Source organism: Sapajus apella, unplaced genomic scaffold (genome assembly GCF_009761245.1).
Source record: "Sapajus apella isolate SASKATOON/1434 unplaced genomic scaffold, GSC_monkey_1.0 scaffold133, whole genome shotgun sequence".
Lineage (NCBI taxonomy): Eukaryota > Metazoa > Chordata > Mammalia > Primates > Cebidae > Sapajus > Sapajus apella.
The window spans coordinates 218,337-238,108 of NW_022437073.1; the positions used below are offsets into that span (position 1 = coordinate 218,337).

The 19,772-nt window shown below is 39.2% G+C and overlaps 1 protein-coding gene across 2 annotated transcripts in view; it reads right to left on the reverse strand.

Annotated features, from left to right (window-relative positions):
* The window catches only part of FRRS1 (ferric chelate reductase 1), an 83,591-nt gene that overhangs the window by 54,007 nt on the left and 9,812 nt on the right, over positions 1 to 19,772 (reverse strand). The window contains exon 1 of one of the 2 annotated variants that reach the window (XM_032262918.1): positions 4,625 to 4,865. The exons of the other annotated variant lie outside the window; for it this stretch is intronic. The gene's annotated coding sequence lies outside the window, so the exon portion shown is untranslated. Of the gene's footprint in view, positions 1 to 4,624; positions 4,866 to 19,772 lie in introns of those variants that run through there. 2 annotated transcript variants of the gene reach the window in all.

Here is a 19,772-nt window from a genome sequence, read left to right on the forward strand (position 1 = left end):
TTTAATAACGTCACTATGTATTGCATGCCTGCTCTATTCCAGTCATCACAGTCCTCCTTTACATGTGTGAGTGTTAATTCTTGGAAGAAACATACAAGGGTTTTTTTGTTTGTTTGATTGGTTGGTTTTTTACTGGTATGGAAACTGAAGCTCACAGAGCTTATAAAAAAAAATAGTGCCTAAGATCACACAGGGACAGAAATTCTAAAATTGCATTTCATTATAGTAATTCAGAGGTATGGAAGAAGTAATAATAGAAATATTAAAGTTAACAATAGAAATAGAAAACTTAACAATTACTGAAGACTTAAAACATATTAGACATCATGTCAAGGACTTAATATGCATTCCTCACAACCCAGGGAACTATGGGAGGTAGTATTGTCCCCAATATGTAAAATAGGGCACTGATTAAGACACTCGCCAAAGTTATAACAAATGCGAGGTGAAAATTATGGTCTCTGGCCTACTTTGTGAGGTTTTGATCGCCAAACTACCCATAGCTTCAAATCAGACCCTTAGGGCTGACATGGTAAATAAAGAAGGCATTATGGAGGAAGAAGGATTCTGAATGAGGATGATTTGAATTGGAGCAATGGGAGAATCAAATGTAGAAAGAAAAAAGTGAAAATGGACTTTGCGGGGGACTGCTCTCTCCACAGAAACTCCTAAGTGTTAGGTTTTTTGTTTTTTGTTTTGTTTTGTTTGTTTTTTGAGACAAGGGTCTCACTCTATCACCGAGGCTGGAGTGCAGTGACTCGATCTCAGCTCACTGCAGCCTTCATCTCCTGGGTTCAAGTGATTCTTCTGACTCAGCCTCCCAAGTAGCTAGAATTACAGGGTCACACCATCACGCCAGTTAATTTTTTGTATTTTTAGCAGAAACGGGGTTTCACTGTGCTGGCCAGGCTGGTCTCAAACTCCTGACCTCATGCTCCTCCCACCTCAGCTTCCCAAAGTGCTGGGATTACAGGCGTGAGCCACTGCGCTCAGCCAGTTTTTTACTAATAAAGTTTATCACGTTTTTCCGCCACATTTTTTGGAAGCAGTAAGGAAATCTAACTAGAACCAAAATCAAATGTCAGAAATAGTCATTGTAAAATATTTTAAGTCTGGTTCCTCTTTTATGAAGGCATGCTTCTCCAAGACTTTTTCTCTTGGCTTTTTTTTCTTCCCCCAACCCCCATTTTTTTGTCCTATTTCTCTGTAGGATCATCAATTTCACAGCCTCAATTATAACCTCTAGGATAATATTTCTTAAATTTTTCAATTGCCCCACGCCACACCTCCACAGTGCTGTTACACAGATTTCCAACTGGGTATGGATTTCTGTTTAGATGACAATAAATTCAATTTGTCTGAAATGAAATTCATTTTTTCCTCCAGACTAGTTCTGGAACCTCACTTTCCTAATCTGATGGTGGTCTGTGAACACATTTCTCATCAGCAGGATTTCAAACCCCGAACTCTCAGGATTGGATTCCAAACACGCGTTCAGTCCCCAACTTCCACACAAGCTCTACAGATTCTACCTCCACCAATTCCACACTACCTATCCCTCTTGCAACTCTCTTCTACTTTCCATTCTATTGCATGTGTCTACTGTTTTCCTTTCTGCCGCCACCTCCAAGCATGAAGACTTCATTACCTGTCACCCAGATTAGTAAAACACTCTCAGTTGGTCTCCCTGTTTCTGTATCTCTTTGACACAGGATAATTTTCCTAAGGTACAATTCTCATTATATCTCTCCTCTCCCCACAAAACACTCAGCAGCTTCCCAAGAATTATTAGATTAAGGAAAAAAGGCACTCGATATTAATGTTTTATACTTTTCAGCACAACCCAAATTTCAAGGATTTTTTTTCCCCTATACTGTAATAATGTGCCATCTGCTATTCCAGGAATAAGCTTCTCTTTTTTCTCCTGAAGTTTTGCCTTCTAAATGGGATCTCTATTTTTCCATTGATCAAATTCCTATCCATATAAAAATAAATATGTGTTACATGGAAAAATAAGACACAAAAATCTCTGTACACTACTCTCAAACTAGGTAGAATTGTGTATTCTCCATTATCTCACATAATATACAAAAAAGTAATAATATCCCATATAAGCAAGGATGTGAAGAAATGAGCTCTCTCATCCACAGGGACAATGGTAAACTGCCACATTTTTAGATGTTAACAATATCTTAGTAAACTAAAAATGTTTATCCTCTGACCTAGGAATTTCACTTTTAGAAATGTGTCTTACAGAAAAACCGATACAGTTATGCAAGAATTATTTCCAATAGCAAAAATGTTGGATAATTTAATTGGTTACAAAAATAAACTAGACTATAATCAAACTATATAATACTGGTTATCCACTAACAAGAATGAATAGGATAAACAGATAACAAATACATCAGCTAATAATTATTGAGTGTATTCTAGGAGATACACATTGTTTTAAGTACGTTCCAAGTATGAACTCATTTCACAAAAATCCCAAGACATGAATCTGCAATTTCTTAAGAGAACACATCCTCATGCTCCACTGAGGAATCAAAACAACCAAACTGCAAAATGATATGGAATGGACCAAAATATACATAACTTAAAAGGAAAAGAGAAAAACCTCTATACATCCTTCCAATTGTTCTCAACATTGTTTACCACTTAGGAAAGTATGTGTTTTCAGGATGGGAAGAGGAGTGGGCTTCCTTTCTTTAATCCCCTTTATAATGTATATCTTTTAAAGCATATAGTGTTTTATAATTTTAAAAAACACTACAAAGTATGCAAATGTAAAGACCATATAGAAACTGATTTGAAGGTGGTTAGATTTTTTTCTTTTTTCTACTTTTAAACATTTTATGTTACTTTCACTATTTTTGTTTTAATAAGAAGACCTTTTCCCCTCTTTCAAGATCCATTTAAACTACTGTCCTATGATACGATGAAGTGTATATCACAGACCTAGGTTTGAATCTGTCCATTTATGTAATCCAGCAAGCACCACCTTAGTGACCCTGGGCAAATTATTTAACATCACTGAGCCTTAGTTTTCTCGCTTGTTAGAGACAATGATACCAATATCAAGGTCTTGCATGAGGATTAAATAAAATAGTATCTCCAAAATATCTAGCACAATGATCAGCATTATCAAAGTCTCCCCATATAAAATTGTCTTCCTTTCTTGGAATCTTGCCTAATTCCAGCAAACTGAAATAACTCTTCACTCCATAAGCTTTAGCTTTTCCTAATAAATTTTATCATGCTTTTCTGCCACATTTGGTGATTTGTCTTGTGGTAAACCTCTGGATATCAGTAAAGGTGTCCTACACATTGATCTCTTTTCATTCTGACTAGCAAACAACCTTCAAAACAGTACTCATGCAATGTGATTGTTACATGAATTATGAGAAAATCTGACGGTAAAAAAATCGGACAGGTGTGAAACAGTACACTTCACAAAAAAAAAATCAACATACTGGCTAACTAAATGATGAATTAAAACTCACTTCTCCAACCCAATAAAATCATCTTCTTTTTTTATTTATTTATTTATTTTTTTTTTAATTTTTTTTTTTTTTTTTCGAGGCAGAGTTTTGCTCTTGTTGCCCAGGCTGGAGTGCAATGTCGAGATCTTGGCTCGCTGCAACTTCTGCCTACCGAGTCCAAGCAATTCTCCAGCCTCAGCCTCATGAGTAGCTGGGATTACAGGCATGCACCACCATGCCTGGCTAATTTTTGTATTTTTAGTAGAGATGAGGTTTCTCCATGTTGGCCAGGCTGGCCTTGAACTCCTGACCTCAGGTGATCTGCCCACCTGGGCCTCCCAAAGTGCTGGGATTACAGGCGTGAGCCATTGTGCCTGCCCAATAGAAAAACTTCTTTTAAAAGGTCTTTGTTTTCAATAAACTGATAGATCAGATTAAGCCCCCCACCTCTGTTCTAAGTATAATCAAATATTACCACTTTTTAAAAATACAGAAGCAAATGAAAATATCTGAACTGAAAAGTTTAGCTATGTTAAGAAATATTCCTAACAACACATTTACAATTTGGAAAATCCCCTTTCCCCTTTAGGGCAGCATGACAAGCATACACAAAAGTGCGTGCAGAGACAACACCTTGTCACCCTGGAGTCTTTCTGAAATTTTAAGGATACACCAGGGTTAGGGAGTAGGGCGCAAGGAGACTGAGTTCTAGATAAAAAGACTTTTAAAAAAACAAATAAGGCTCTAAGTAACCCATATATAGGTAATCGTGCCATTAGCTTTAGATATAAAAAGGAGTTCCCACAGTTTTAAATTTAAAATTAAAAACAAAAAAAACTACTGCAAGAATATAGTCTATGATTTTCAGGATCCCAAACACTTTTCTGCTTATAACCACCCACTTCTTGGAATTAAAGCTTGTTAGTCAATGTCGTGGGACATATTAGCCTAACTTGTTAGTGAACGCTCATTAGCTCAATTCAAGCTCCAGAACATAGTCTGGGAATAAAGCACTCATTCTTCCTGGCCGACTGCCCTGGTCAACACAGGCGCTGGCTCTCTAGTCCGTTGCTGAGCTGGATTCGATTTTTAACGCTTTGCAAAGAGCTTTGACATGAAGAAAAAGAGGGGACACTTACCTTGAGAAGCGAAGGCAGCCTAGCCAACTTCCGGTTTTGTTACAACTTTATCACATTTCAGCAGCTGGGCGGAGCCAGTTAAGCCGTGAGCCAAAAGGGAACCTTTCCCAAAGCTGCAAAACTTGATTTGCAAGACCAGTACTAGTTTTAGGACTCCATTTCTGAGAATTAAGAATTCTGTTTTACACAAGGGGACACTATTTGCCAACTAGTCACTATTTCACCGCAAAAATTATACTTTTTGTCTTTAATTGCAAAACTATTTGAAAATACCTACCTATTCTAAAAGTGTTAAGTAAAAGCAAATTCACTTTTTAAAAGTGGAAAAAGATTGGATTGCATAGAACTGAAACCTTTCTGAAGTGTGACTGATAAAATGCAAAAGAAGTCTTTTATTTTGCAGATTTCACCCTGACATTTAGAAGTTTTGTTTTTGTTTCTTTTAAAGCCTTTAATCTGTTTCACAAGATTCTTTTGCAAAAGAAAAATTTGACGGCTAGGAAAAGACAATGTAATTGTATTTTTTAATGCTATTTTTTATTTTGTTTTTCTGTTTTTTACTTGTTTTCTTCTCTTTAATGTAAGTGAAAATATTAAACTTTTCATTTCAGACCTTGAGTGGCATTGTAACTGCCCAGTGGGTTCACCTTGCCCCCTGTCTAGACAGAGCCAATTTATCAAGATAAGGGAATTGCAGTGAAGAAAGAGTAAATCACACAGAGCTGGCTGTCCAGGAGACCGGAATTTTTGTTTTTTGTGTTTTGTTTGTTTGTTTTGTTTTGTTTTTGAGACAGAGTCTTGCTGTGTCACCCAGGGCTGGACTGCACTGGTGTGATTTCAGCTCACTGCAACCTCCACCTCCTGGATTCAAGTGATTCTCCTGCCTCAGCCTCCCAAGTAGCTGAGACTACAGGCACGTGCCACCGTGCCCAGCTAATTTTTGTATTTTTAGTAGAAACAAGTTTTCACCATGTTGGCCAGGATGGTCTTGATCTCTTGACCACGGGATCCGCCTGCCTCAGCCTCCAAAAGTACCGGGATTACAGGTATGAGCCACTGCGCCCGGCCCCTGGAGTTTTATTATTACTCAACGCAGTCTCCCCAGGATTTGGGTATCAGAATTTTTAAAGATAATTTGGTGGGTAGGGGCTTGGGAAGTGGGAATGCTAATTGGTCAGGTTGGAGATGGAATTATGCCGGGGTTGAAGTGAGGTTTTCTTGCTGTCTTCTGTTCCTGGGTAGGATGGCAGAAGTGGTTGAGTCAGATTACCAATCCGGGTGGTATCAGCTGATCCACCAAGTGCAGGTCTGCAAAATATCTCAAGCACTAATCTTAGGTTTTACAATAATGATATTATCCTCAGGGGAGGTTCAGACTCTTGGAGCCAAAAGCTGCATGACCCCTAAACTGTTATTTCTAATCTTGTAGCTAATTTGTTGGTCCTGCAAAGGCAGACTGGTCCCCAGACAAGAAGGGAATCTATTCAGGAAGGGGCTTTCATCATCAATTTTGTCTCATGAAACAAAACATGAACTGGATTTCTTCCCAAAGTTAGTTTGGCTATGACCAGGAATTAACACGGACAGCTTAAAGGTTAAAAGCAAGATGGAGTCAGTTAGGTCTGATCTCATTCACTGTCATAATTTCCTCAGTTATAATTTTTTTGCAAAGGTGCTTTCAACATGCACAGACTGGAAAATAGATTATGACCCATGCTTGACCTGTGAATGCTGGTTATCAGTCAACCCCAGTAAATTCTTTAAACCATCTTTAAAGACAGAACAGAGAAAGGAACACCATCATATTACTCTTTCTCCCAAAGAACTAGTCACAATTAACAAAAGCCCCTCTCTACAGGATTTTAAAGAGGGGCTTTAAATAAAGATGACCCAGAGTTGGTTTGCTATCCTAAAGCTGCTGGGAACATGAATAGTTTTAAACTAAGTCAGCTGATCTTCAGTTCTTCAAAGCCTCAAGTGGTGAAATAGCCTTCTGCAGATAACAGACCCTTTCCAGGAACTGTCCCCATTGCATGCCAAAAGTGTGATATGTCTACAAAACAAAAACTCTTCGACTATATTGTCAGAATCCTACATCCTAAAGCACTCTTAGGAAGTGGTACAACACAGTGGAAAGAACTGAATAAAGAGAGAGGCTAGCTCTGTATCAAACAACACTTTCACTGGCTCAGTGGCTCACATCTGTAATCCCAGCACTTTGGGAGGCCGAGGCAGGTGGATCAGGAGTTCAAGACCAGCCTTGTAAAGATGGTGAAACCCCATCTCTACTAAAAATACAAAAATTGGCCAGATGAGGTGGCATGCACCTGTAATCAAAGCTACTCAGAAGGCTGAGGCAGGAGAATTGCTTGAACCTGGCAGACAGAGGTTGCAGTGAGCCGAGGTTATGCCACTCCCACTCCAGCCTGGCCAACAGAGCAAGACTCTGCCTTAAATAAATAAATAAATAAATGTAAAACCAGCCTTTCTAGGCCTATCATTTCTCTCCATGTCCCAGCTATAATTCCACCTTATCATTCCCTTCCAGATCACCTCTACCAGACTCTTCATCAATTTCTTGTCAGTTGTCACAATAGACCAATTTTATTAAAATTAGTTTGGTGCAGCTTAGATCCTAAGAAGTTAAAGCTACCCTACTGGTTACCACTCTCATGCCTCTATATCAGCAGTTCTCAAGCTTTTTTAATTTCAGGATTCCTTTACAACTTTGAAAGATTATTATGTACACCAGAGATGTTTCTTTATGTGAGTGCTATTAATATTTTTATATTAAAAATTAACAGAAAAGTTAAATATTCATAAATGTGTTTTTAAGTGACAATAATAATTACATGTTAGCACAGTATGTTTACTGTTGCTTATATGATTGTTTTTCAACAATAAAAAATTTAATGAAAAAGTATAGCACTTGACTAGTCTTAAAAAAAGAAAAAGTATCATTGTTTAAATTGTTGCAAATCTCTTTAATGTCTGGCTTAATAGAAGAAAGTAGGATTCTCATATCTGCTTCTGCATTCAATCTTTTGTGATATTATGTAACACCTCAGGTAGCCACTGGCAAACTTTAATGTATATTCATGAGAAAATGAGAATATAGAAGGCAAATAAAGTACAGTAAAAACAAAAATTATCATTTGTTGAGTACCTATTTTAACGAAGGCACCTATATTATTCCTATCTATTATGAACATCCTACAGCTGAGAATGTTAAGACCTGCGTGGCTAAGTAAATCGCTCAAGATTAGACAGTGAAGTGACAGACAGGATCCTAAACCAGAACCACTGTCTCCACTGCGTGCCACTACCAAGTCTGAATGAGGTCTGATGGACCAAACTTAGGGACTTCCCTTCCCTATTATATTCAGCATTTCAAACAAGTTTACATTCAAAGAGAACATCTCCAGCTGATTAGACACAGCCTCAACTCAATAAATTCAAAACCCAACATCTAAAATAAATACATTCTCACTTGGCCTTTAATTATGTTCATCTCACCCAAAGAGCCAAATTTACCCCTTCTTCTCCATCTCCACTGCCACTATTCTGGTTTATGTCCTAGACTGTAGTCTCAGCTGAACTATAGTCATTATCTACTAAGTGCTTCCAATCTCTCCGCACCTAATTAGCTATCCCACATGCTATGGGATAGCTAATCTTTCTTTTTTTTTTTTGAGACAGAGTCTCACTCTGTCACCCAGGCTGGAGTACAATGGTACAATCTCAGCTCACTGCAACCTCCACCTCCCCAGCTCAAGCGATTCTCCTGCCTTAGTCTCCTGAATAGCCGGGATTACAGGTGTGTGCCACCACACCCAGCTAATATTTGTATTTTTAGTAGAGACAGGGTTTCACCATGTTTGCCAGGCTGGTCTCAAACACCTGATGTCAGGTGATCCACCCACCTCAGCCTTCCAAAGTGCTTGGATTACAGGGCTGAGCCACTGCACCGGCCTGGGATAGCTAATCTTTCTCAAGTATAACCCATATCTTGTAACCCCTATGCTCAAAAAAACCTTTTCTTTTCTATTTATTACTTATTACTGCACGAATTCCGCAGACAGATGTTGTGCCAAACCTCTATCGACTCCAGTGGGGATGGCAGCAGGTTCAAGAGGCTGACATAGAGACCCAGAGCCAGCAAATGAGATATGGGGCTTTTCTGGGGGCTTACACCTGGGGGAGAGTCCAGTGGTAGTAGCCTGGACAGGATAACCCCATGGCCCAGTGGCACTAGGATCACAGGAGACCCGCCTTACATACAGGACAGTGGCTACAGGTTGGACAGGAGAACCTCAGCCAATTGCAGAAAGCATGCAGTTTATATGGCATTTTCACTTAGCACCTTCCCCCTAAAAAACTCCACCTGGCAATCATCATTCAGCCCAAAATTCAGGGCCTCAATCCCCCACACAGCCTGTGTTCCATAGGATGAACAACGGGCACAGATGTTCCTCATAGACAGGGAACAAATCTCCAGGTTTGCCACTCTCGGATTCCCTAGCTTGGAACCCGGAACACACATTCAGCTGAGTCTGCGATACAGGGTCATTCTCAGGATATGCTTAAGTTATTGCTATCAGGTGTGTTTACCAAATAACAGATGGCCAAATGAAATAATGTCTGTAAAGCACAGTGCTTGGCACAAAAATAAGTATTTAATAAATGGAAGTCAAATTAAAAAGTTTTGATGGTGGCTTTGTAAATGAAATGTCCCTTCTTCGCAGTGCTATAAATAATACATTGTTCCAGAATTATCCATGGACTTCTGATTAAACGCTGGTCAATAAATCCATATTTTACTCTCTGACAACATAAAGCTGTTCTCAACATTCAATTAGTGGTAGTAACATCTTTTTTCATATTTTTCTTACCCACCAGTTGAAGGTCACCTTACATTATGCTCCGCTAAACACAAACCAATCCTTACTCAAAATAATGTGACCTCCCTATAACAGATCCTGAAGAATATCCACCCCTTCATCCTTACCCCTAGCTAAAGTTGTCTGTGTCTTCCAAAAAGAGCTAACCTTACTACTGAAACCCAGTTTTGACTAATCTAAATACAATTAAACTTTTCAAAATACTTTGTCCACCTAAAAAAAAAGGCACTAAAGGAAATTTTCTCTGTGTTGCGTTTACTCGAAAATAGAAATAAGGATTATAATCTGGAATGTATGAAATGGCAAGCCATCAGTGCCTTTGGCTTGGGAAGGGCAAGGGAAGCTATTATTAGCAAGAATGATTTCTATAAACTGCTTAGAAACAGTTCACTGTTTCCAGAGGCAGAGCTGCTGTCATTTCTTTGGTAGAAATGCCATTACTGGGCCAGTGTTCTCCCAAGATCATCTTATCTGAATTTCTGCAGGCCTAAAGAATGCCTAATGATAAACTATCAAAGGAGGAGACATGTGAAGGATAGAAAGTGATGTTAGAAAGTTCTTGGAAACAGCTCTTATCTCAGACATGTAAGCATGAACCTCCTTTTCTTTCGGGGGGGCTTCCTGGTCCTATTTTGTCTAAGTCTGACAAAAGTGATTTCATCCTGGTATCTGCAACTTTCACAATTTTCACCATTTTTTTTTTTAAATTATAAAGCCACTTAGAGATTATGTGAACTCATAAAAGTCTACTCCAATGCAAATGCATAAAACATAGCTCTTTGGTGGGATAGGACATGGCCTTCTATTAATTCTTTTCAAGTGAGATATTTCTGGCCTGGCATGGTGGTTCATGCCTGTAATCCCAGCATTTTGGGAGGCTGAGGCAAGCGGATCACTTGAGGTCAGGAGTTCAAGATCAGTCTGGCCAATGTGGTGAAATCCCATGTCTACTGAAAATACAAAAATTAGCCAGGCATGGTGATGGGTGCCTGTAATCTTAGCTACTCGGGAGGCTGGGACAGGAGAATCGCTTGAACTCGGGAGATGGAGTTTGCAGTGAGCTGAGATTGAGACACTGCACTCCAGCCTGAGTGACAGAAGGAGATTCCATCTCAAAAAAGAAAAAAAAAAGAGAGAGAGAGATTTGTTGTAAGAGACTGTCCTTTGCATTGCATAATATATAAGCATCCGTAATTCTAGCTATGAAATCCCAAAAGCCCTCTTCTCCCTTATAGTGACAATAAAAAATAAAAAGGCAACAACACATTTGTGGCAAGAAGCAAGAATAATGCCTCCATCCACTCCGTAAGGCTTTGATCAGATGGATGATGCTGGGTCGTAATGGAACAAAGCATTTTGTTTTCAAAGAAAATAGCCGGGCGCGGTGGCTCAAGCCTGTAATCCCAGCACTTTGGGAGGCCGAGGCGGGTGGATCACGAGGTCAAGAGATCGAGACCATCCTGGTCAACATGGTGAAACCCCATCTCTACTAAAAATACAAAAAATTAGCTGGGCATGGTGGTGCGTGCCTGTAATCCCAGCTACTCAGGAGGCTGAGGCAGGAGAATTGCCTGAACCCAGGAGGCGGAGGTTGCAGTGAGCCGAGATCGGCCATTGCACTCCAGCCTGGGTAACAAGAGCGAAACTCCGTCTCAAAAAAAAAAAAAAAAAAAAAGAAAAAGAAAATAAATGCCAAGATAGAAAAGAACTAGAATATTACCTCTTCCTTATGAAGAATAGTACAGCTTCTTCAAATTGACACATAAATTCAAAAGAAGCTTGGCTTAAAATAAGTGTAAAAAGGCCGAGGCATGCAATGAAAAGAGCATTACATCATCCTGGATAAATCACTTATCCTCTCTATTTTTGTTACCAGAACAGTAAAGATGAGGAGTTATAAAAAGAACTGTATATTCTCTAAGTTCTCCAAATTCTAAATGCAGGTTTCTGATGAACAAGAAGAGACAGAAAATAAGCCAGACTTTCTGGACGGGCATGGTGACACATACCTGTAGTCCCAGTTATTCCAAGGGGCTAAGGCAGGAGAATCACTTGAGCCCAGGAGATTGCACCACTGAGAAAGATTGAGAGATATTACATTCAATAAATATTTTGTCAAGCACCTACTATATGGCAGATCCTATGCCCGGCCCTAGTTGTATAAAGTGGCTCTACATTTACTCTAATATGCTGTGATATCCTGGTGGGTAATATATGCATAGATGATTGATAGATTGATAATTACCTAATAGGTAAATAATCTAATAGACACACAGTCCCTATTGCTTTCCAGACATCTGACCTGAGCATACTCTTTGTCCAACACCCAAGGGTGTATGTTTTATGAAGGTGAGTTAGTTGTTACTTGCATAAACACATATACTCTCACAGCTTCAACAATCATGTTGATATTAATAAACACCAATACATAATTTAAAAACTCACCTTTTATATGTCAGTAAATGCAAGTACTATTTTCCTAACTGCTTTCAAGGCAATTGAACATCTCTCTGTTCAAAAACTGAATTCACTGTATTTTCTCTTTTCTCAACGTTTGTGGTAGATTGAATGATGGCCCCCAGAAGGATATCCACACCAAAATCTCTGGAACCTATTAATGTTACCTAACAGAGCAAAAAAGGACTTTGCAGATGTTCTTAAATTAGGATCTTGAGATGAAGAAATTATTCTGGATTATTCAGGTGGGCCCTAAACGCAATCACGTGTCTTTAAGAAAGAAAGGCAGAGGGAGATTACGCTCAAAAGGAAAGAAGGCAATATGAACATGGAGGCTGAAATTGTCCCCAAATGAAGTACTGCTAGCAGCCATTAAAAAGTGGAAGAGGCAAGGAAAGTTCTGCCCTAGAGTCTCTGGAGGAATGTTTTCGCTGACACCTTAACTGTGGCCCACTGATACCGTCTCTGAACGTCTGGCCTCCAGAGGGTGAGAACTTAATTTCTATTGTATCAGCCACCAAGTTTATAATAATTTGTTACAGCAGCCACAGGAAACTAATAATTTCTCTTTCTAATTTTTCCTTTTTTATCAATCAGTGGTACGCACTCTCTTCAGGCACTGAACTGAGTGGTAAACATTCAAAGCACTCCATGGTCACACTTTGAGCATTCTTACTGCTTTTCTAGTTGGTACAGCTAACTCAGTCTATAAAACACTCATCCCCATCTTTCCACCTTTGCTCATGCTTTTCCCTTATCTCCTTTCTTTTCTTAGTAGTACCCAAACTAAAACTAGAGATAATTTTCAAATTTTTATTCTTTTCATAATTTATAGCTCTGCATTTTTCAGCCAGGAGTCACAGCCCATTTATCGGTAGATTGTAAAATCTTTTGTGGGTATACCCAAAAGAATTGAAAGTAGAGTCTCAAGGAAAGATTCTTACACTCATATTCATAGCAGCATTATTCACAATAGCTAAAACATGGAGGCAACCCAAGCATCTAATAGATAAATAAGTAACGTGGTAAATATATACAATGAAACAGCCTTAAAAAAGAAATTCTGACATATGCTACAACATGAATGAAAATAGTCACAGAAAGACAAATACTGTATGATTCCACTTACATAAGGTTGTTAGAGTAGTCAAAATCATGAAGTAGAATAGTGGTTGCCTGAAGCTGGGGGGAGAGAAATAGGAAACTATTGTTTAACGGATAGTTTCAGTTTTACAAGATGAAAAGAGTTCTGGGAATGGATGGTGGTGATGGTTGCACAATATCATGAACATATTGAATATCACTGAACTGTACACTTAAAAAAATGGTTAGGATGGTAAATGTTACGTTATGTGGATTTTGCCACAATTAAAAAAAACCTTTAGTGAATTACCACCAAAAACATTTTAGTAAAATAGAAAAGAAAATGTCAGAGTGCATTATATATGACAAAGGTTAATAAAGATTGTTTCGTAAACTTATTCTGATTATATCTGTGAGTAGCTATGTCCTGGTTTATGAAATAAACTGGGTAGCAGTCCAAAATCTTGAAACAAACTGCTTTTAATATTTCATCAATTATCAATCAGTTCCTTCTTTCTCAGTCCTCACATGCAGGTCTTTTCTCCACTTATTTATTCTAAGCAGGGGAACGTGGTGCTGTGGAATCAAATGACCCAGGATTTGAAGACAAGTTCCATCCCTAACTTTGTGATCCAGACGTCCCTGAACCTGTTTTCTCATAGTAAAATGAAGATCATAATACTCTCCTCATAATGCTGCTGTGAGGGTTAATTGAGATAATATATGTAAAGTGCTTAGTTCAATGCCTGAAGATAAAAATTGTTTGAGAAAAGGTATGCACTACAATTATCTATGCTCTAAATCTTTACACTATAGCAGTAACTTTCTAACTAATCTAACTTCATCTCTCATCACTCCCATCAATCCTGTCCACAATGGCCCAACCTCAGTTTAATCTTCCTAAAATATTGCTTTTATCAATAATGTATTGTAACTTAGCTTTGTTTATAGAGCCCTATCTGTACTCTTTCTGACATTCACAGCACTTCACGGTCACACTTTGAGCATTCTTATTGCTTTTCCAGCTGGTACAGCTAACTCTGTCTATTAAACACTCATTCCCATCTTTCCACCTTTGCTCATGCTGTTCTCTTATCTCCTTTCTTTTCTTTTCTTTTTTTCAACAACCCAGACATTGTTGAATATCTCCTTTCTTTCCACCTATTTAATGCCAGACATTCTTCAAGGTTTAGCAAAAAGTCACAACTTATCTATGGAAATTTTCTGGCAATTCAAACTAATATTAGTTCCAATTAGTTCAAAGTCATCTAAAAAATGACTTCATGGGGGTCAGGTAAAAAGATCATGCTTTCTGAAATCAAACTCACTTAGGTTGAAACCCCAGCTCTGCTCATTAATAGCTGATTGACTTCAGGTGAGTTCCTTAATCCCGCTAATTTTACTTTATTCACTTGCATTAAAAAAGATGATACCTAAGTGGGGTTGTTGTGATTATTTCATGACAGAATATTTCATCACACTAGCACTGGAGTGACCTCGAAGACTTGCTCATAACACAATCTTTAATGTCTTAAACACATGCCATCATTAATTACTTGCAATACTCTTTACTACTGACCCCAGATATGGTGTCAGAACTCTTCTCAATCCATTACACCAAGCAGTCAATAACAATGGATGAAAATTCATACCCACTCCAAGCAATCAATGGGACAGCCACTCTGTCACTACTTTCAATTTCCCTTTTTAGGAACTGAAAAAATAAATGTTAAATTGAAGGCCTTACCTCAATTTAAGTGGCAGAAACATAGAAAGCTCCTTCTTCTGCTTTTTACCTCTCTTCAAATTTTATTTGAATTTCAGTTCATTTTAAGGACAGATTTATTGACTGTAATGAAAGGAGAGCAGACATTTTTTATCCTCTTTAATTACATAATTTTCTTTTGTGGCATTTTAATTAAGTATAAGACAATATTGATGCTTTGTGATTCTGTGCCACAGGGATGTTAACACCGATCAAAGTAAAAATATTAAAAGGTTGACTCAGCACTGCCAGATAATAAAATCTCTGTCAATTATCTATAGACAGTACATAAAATCATGAGTTGTAATAATGATCAGTGGCTTTTACTATTTCCTATCAGTTAGGATGATACTACATTCAAATTTCTATCATTTCTGTTATTAAATCTATGAATCTATTAAAGCAAATAAGAAACCAAAATTCAAGGAAAATAGTAAAATAGCACTTAGATCTATTCAGTAATAACCTAATTTTTATTTACCAAATTTTAGCAATAAAAAGGTACCATTTACTATAGAATTTTGCTTTAGCAGCTCTTGAGCTACATGACTTATTAAAAATGTCACTTATTTACAAGATGGCACAGGTCTGAATCTGTTAAGTGATAGCCTTTAATATGTACAGAAGTAAAATAGTCTCAATACTGAAAGAAACTGTACTCTCCAAAAGCAGAATGAGAATTGATTTATTGAGTAAAAAGTCAGTTTGTTATGCACAAAATATTATATAGTCAGGGTAACATTTATCATGAAAGCTGGTAGTTTAACCATTTTCAAGAATCCTTTTTCTCCATTGGGTAAACTTTGACTATCAGAATAAAGAGAGCAAATCTAAATTTGGTCATTAATCAAAGCAACCATGAGGAAAACAAGCATGGAAATAAGTGGCCAAAATAAGGAATCCGGAGACCCAAGAACAGCAGGAGTAAGCAATAACAGAGCAGGATAGAAGTGGTGGCCCAGATGCACTCTGGAATGGCACACAGAAGTCTTCACTGACTTTTTATGCAACAGTGGCCTGGCCATAAACCAGTCAAAACCTCCTAGTAAGATAAAATGGAATGAACAATAAAGAAAAATAATTTAAAAATTAGAAAAATAAACTTTTTGAAGATAAAATGGAAGGAACACCACTGACTGCAAAATTCCCAGATTCTCCTAAAAGGTTCAGTGCAATTTTTTTTGTCTTCTGCCCTTTTTTTTCTTTTGAAGACATGGTCTCGCTCTGTCACCCAGGCTGGAGTGCAGTGGTACGATCACAGCTCGCTGCAATGTCCACTTCCCAGGCTCAAGCCATCCACCTGCCTCAGTCTCCTGAGTAGCTGGGACCACAGGCATGTGCCACCACACGCTGCCTCACATTTTATGCTCCCGTAACACTCAACTGCTTATAAACCATGGCACATCTTCTGCTATTTCTTAAGTCAATGCCTCTCCTAATGCCATCCCTTTTGCCTGGAATTCACAAACTCTCACCCATCCTTCCCTGGCAATGAAAGAGCCCAAATCAACTGTTAAAATAGTCATACACATTTTACTAAGCTCTTTCCAGAAATTGGTATGGCTGTACATGGTTTTCTGATCACTCACTCCTGTTCCTTCAATTCTTTTATCCTGATGGAAATCTTTCTCCAAAAAAAGGCAAAAAAAAAAAAAAAAAAACTATAAGAGCCTATAAATATTGAAAATATTGGAATAATCTAAAAGCTCTCAGCCTATGTCTAGGAGAATTGAAGGACTCAGTGTCATAGACAGTGTTCTCAAACTTGATCTTACGGAGCATCACCAGCATGGAATCAGTACCCAGGGTGCATGCATGAAGATGGGAGTCGGGTAGGCAGTAGAGAGAGGTAGGGAAAAATGAGGAAAGGAGGCTAGAAATGAGCGAGAACTCCAAAATGCCCACCAAATGCTAGCTCTGCATGGACTGGGAGGCAACCTGAGAGGAAAGAAATAATTTTTTCCAACAGTCTCTGGGCTACATGAGCGTGCCTCAACACTGGCTAGTATTAAGATTGTTTTCTTTTTAACAATGACAGCTGCAACCCTTCCAGACATTGCAGGGCATTCACAGGAATATATGCCTATTGTCACATAGATTCAATGCATCAAAGTGCTCACTTGCCACTGCAGCAGCAAAGCCAATTATATGCTTGTGTCCTTAACCGACAATTATAAATATAGCACCTCCTTGCATAACCAAGATGTCTCTGGATCATTTGCACCCACCTCCGGCCCTTTTCTTCCTAGCTTCCGCCTTTGAGATGCCATAGGATTTTGTTCCATTCCTTTTCACATAGAAAGACTAGTTAGCCAGGCTTCCAGGCTCCTGCTTTCCATTTCTCTTCATCCATTCATTCCTCGTTTATTTCACCTCCCTTGCATTTTTGGCACTAGGAATGAACTCCTCTTTTCCTTTTGTCAAATCCTTTGTCATCCTCCACAAGGCCAAAAAATAAAAAGTTTCTGAGGTTGGAGGTCATCAAATTGACTGACAAAAGATGGAAAACCATGGCCCAGTGTAGGAGAGTATGGAGAAGTTGTGGGGTTTTTTGTTTTGTTTTGTTTTGTTTTTTGAGATGGAGTCTTGCTCTGTCACCCAGGCTGGAGTGCAGTGGCGCGATCTCAGCTCACGGCAACCTCCGCCTCCTGAGTTCAAGTGATTCTCTGCCTCAGCCTCCCGAGTAGCTGGGATTACAGGCGTCCACCACAAGGCCTGGCTACTTTTTGTATTTTTTTAGTAGAGACGAGGTTTCACCATGTTGGCCGGGCTGGTCTTGAACTCCTGACCTTGTGATCCACCCGCCTCAGCCTCCCAAAGTGCTGGGATTACAGGCGTGAGCCACCGCGCCTGGCCAGAGAAGTTTTGTTTTGCTTTTAGAGACAGGGTCTCACTCTGTCACCCAGGCTGGAGTGCGCAGCATGATCATAGCTCACTGCAGCCTCAAACTCCTAAGCTCAGGGGATCCTCCCATTTCAGCCTCCCTGAGTAGCTGGGACTACAGGCATGTGCCACTGTTACCAGATAGAAGGTCTTGACTGTGAGTTGGCCAGGCTCTTGGTGTTGAACAAAGAATTGAATAAAACGCACAAAGCCACAAAAGGAGCAACAAATGGCAAACAAAATAACAAAATAATGGAGTAACGATGGCACAGATTTATCGAAGCAACAGTACAATTCAGAGTGGGAGCAGACTCAAGCAAGCAGCTCAAGAACCCCCTAATCACAATGCTCCCCAGGGTCTTTATACAAAGCTAAAAGAATTTGGTAAAACCCCTAGGTGTCCTTTAGAAGCCTCCCATTGGTTACACCCTCTGAAGGACTGGCCCATCACCAGAAGGACTGGTCCACTTCAGAAGCTGAAGTGGAGCCTTGACATGCCGTCAATCAGAAGCTAGAGTGGAAACTTTTGTCTTGTTATCACAGGAGTGCTGATGTGGCCTGTATGCTGTCTAATCTTGCCTAGAACTGTCTGCACCTGCTGTTTCTTTGCTCCTGCCTTAACCCTTGGTTACCCTAATTCCTATTCTCCTGCCTCACCACCATGCCCAGCTGATTTAAAAAAAATTCTTTTAGAGACAGGGTCTTGCTATGTTGCCCAGGCTGGTCTCGAACTCCTGGCATCAAGTGATTCTCCTGCCTCAGCCTCCCAAAGCACTGGGATTATAGGCATTGAGTCACCGCACCCAGCCAAGAACATTTTATGAATCCCTGTAGCTTACTCCACGTACCTAACCATCTCACCACATACACATGCTCCACCTTCTCTCAGCAAATTAGATAAAATTAATGTTAAGCAGGGGTCCACTCCTTCAACTATCTACCTCCACCCCTACAAGTTGTTTATATCTACATCTAGTTTGTAAGAAAAGGATGTCCCTACTGCTGTTTGAGGCCAACTTTGCATCTAATTTGTTGCTATGATGACACACTTGTTCTATCTACCTCTCCTATTTATCCTTGGGGAAATCGAGCACCAGTCAAACTAAACTGCCTTCAATTCTCCAAATGTGCAAGCTCTACCACGCATTGGTACTTTTGTTCACACTGCTCCCCTTCCTTCAATGGCATCCCCCACCGAACTCCCACATTGAATACTGCTGAACCGATGAGTCAGGATCTAATTCAGAAATTATCTTCTCTATAAAGTCTTCCATGAAACTTCCAGTAGAGTCAGCCATTCCTTCCTTGTTTCCCACTACACTCTGTCCACTCTCCCTCCTGTCATCTATGACTTTTTTCTGCACTTATTGTTTTACATGCCTCCTCCTCTTTATATTTTTTTAATTTAAAAAAATATAATAATAGAGACAGTGTCTCACTATGTTGCCCAGGCTGGTCTCAAACTCCTGACTGAAGTGATCTTCCCAAATTGGCCACCCAAAGTGCTAGTATTATAGTGTGAACCACCACAACTGGCCCCATTACTTTTGAAAATGTAGAACGTTTTCTTTTGTATTGATAGCAGTGTCTAGCACACAGTAGGCATTTAAATGCCTGTTGCATGAATGAATGATAAAACAGAAGAATATCATTTACCAAAACAATACATATATGATTTTTAAAAAGAGAAGAATAGCACTTGACCTGTATGAACCTCACATTTTCCACAACCACCCCTCCAGTCCCCAAGTTTGGGAGCATAAGAAGCAGCACTTGAGGCAGGGCCCAGTGGCTCATGCCTGTAACTCAGCACTTTGGGAGATCGAGGTGGTGAATTGCCTGAGGTCAGAGGTTTGAGACCAGCCTGGACAACATAGCAAGACCCTGACACTGCCTCTAAAAAAAATTAAAAAAATAACCAGCGTGGTGGTGCATGCCTGTAGTCTTAATGACGTAGAGGAATCACTCAAGCCCAAACATTTGAGGTTGCAGTGAGCTACAATCACCACTGTACTCCAGCCTGGTTGACAGAGCCAGGTCCTGTCTCAAAGAAAGCATT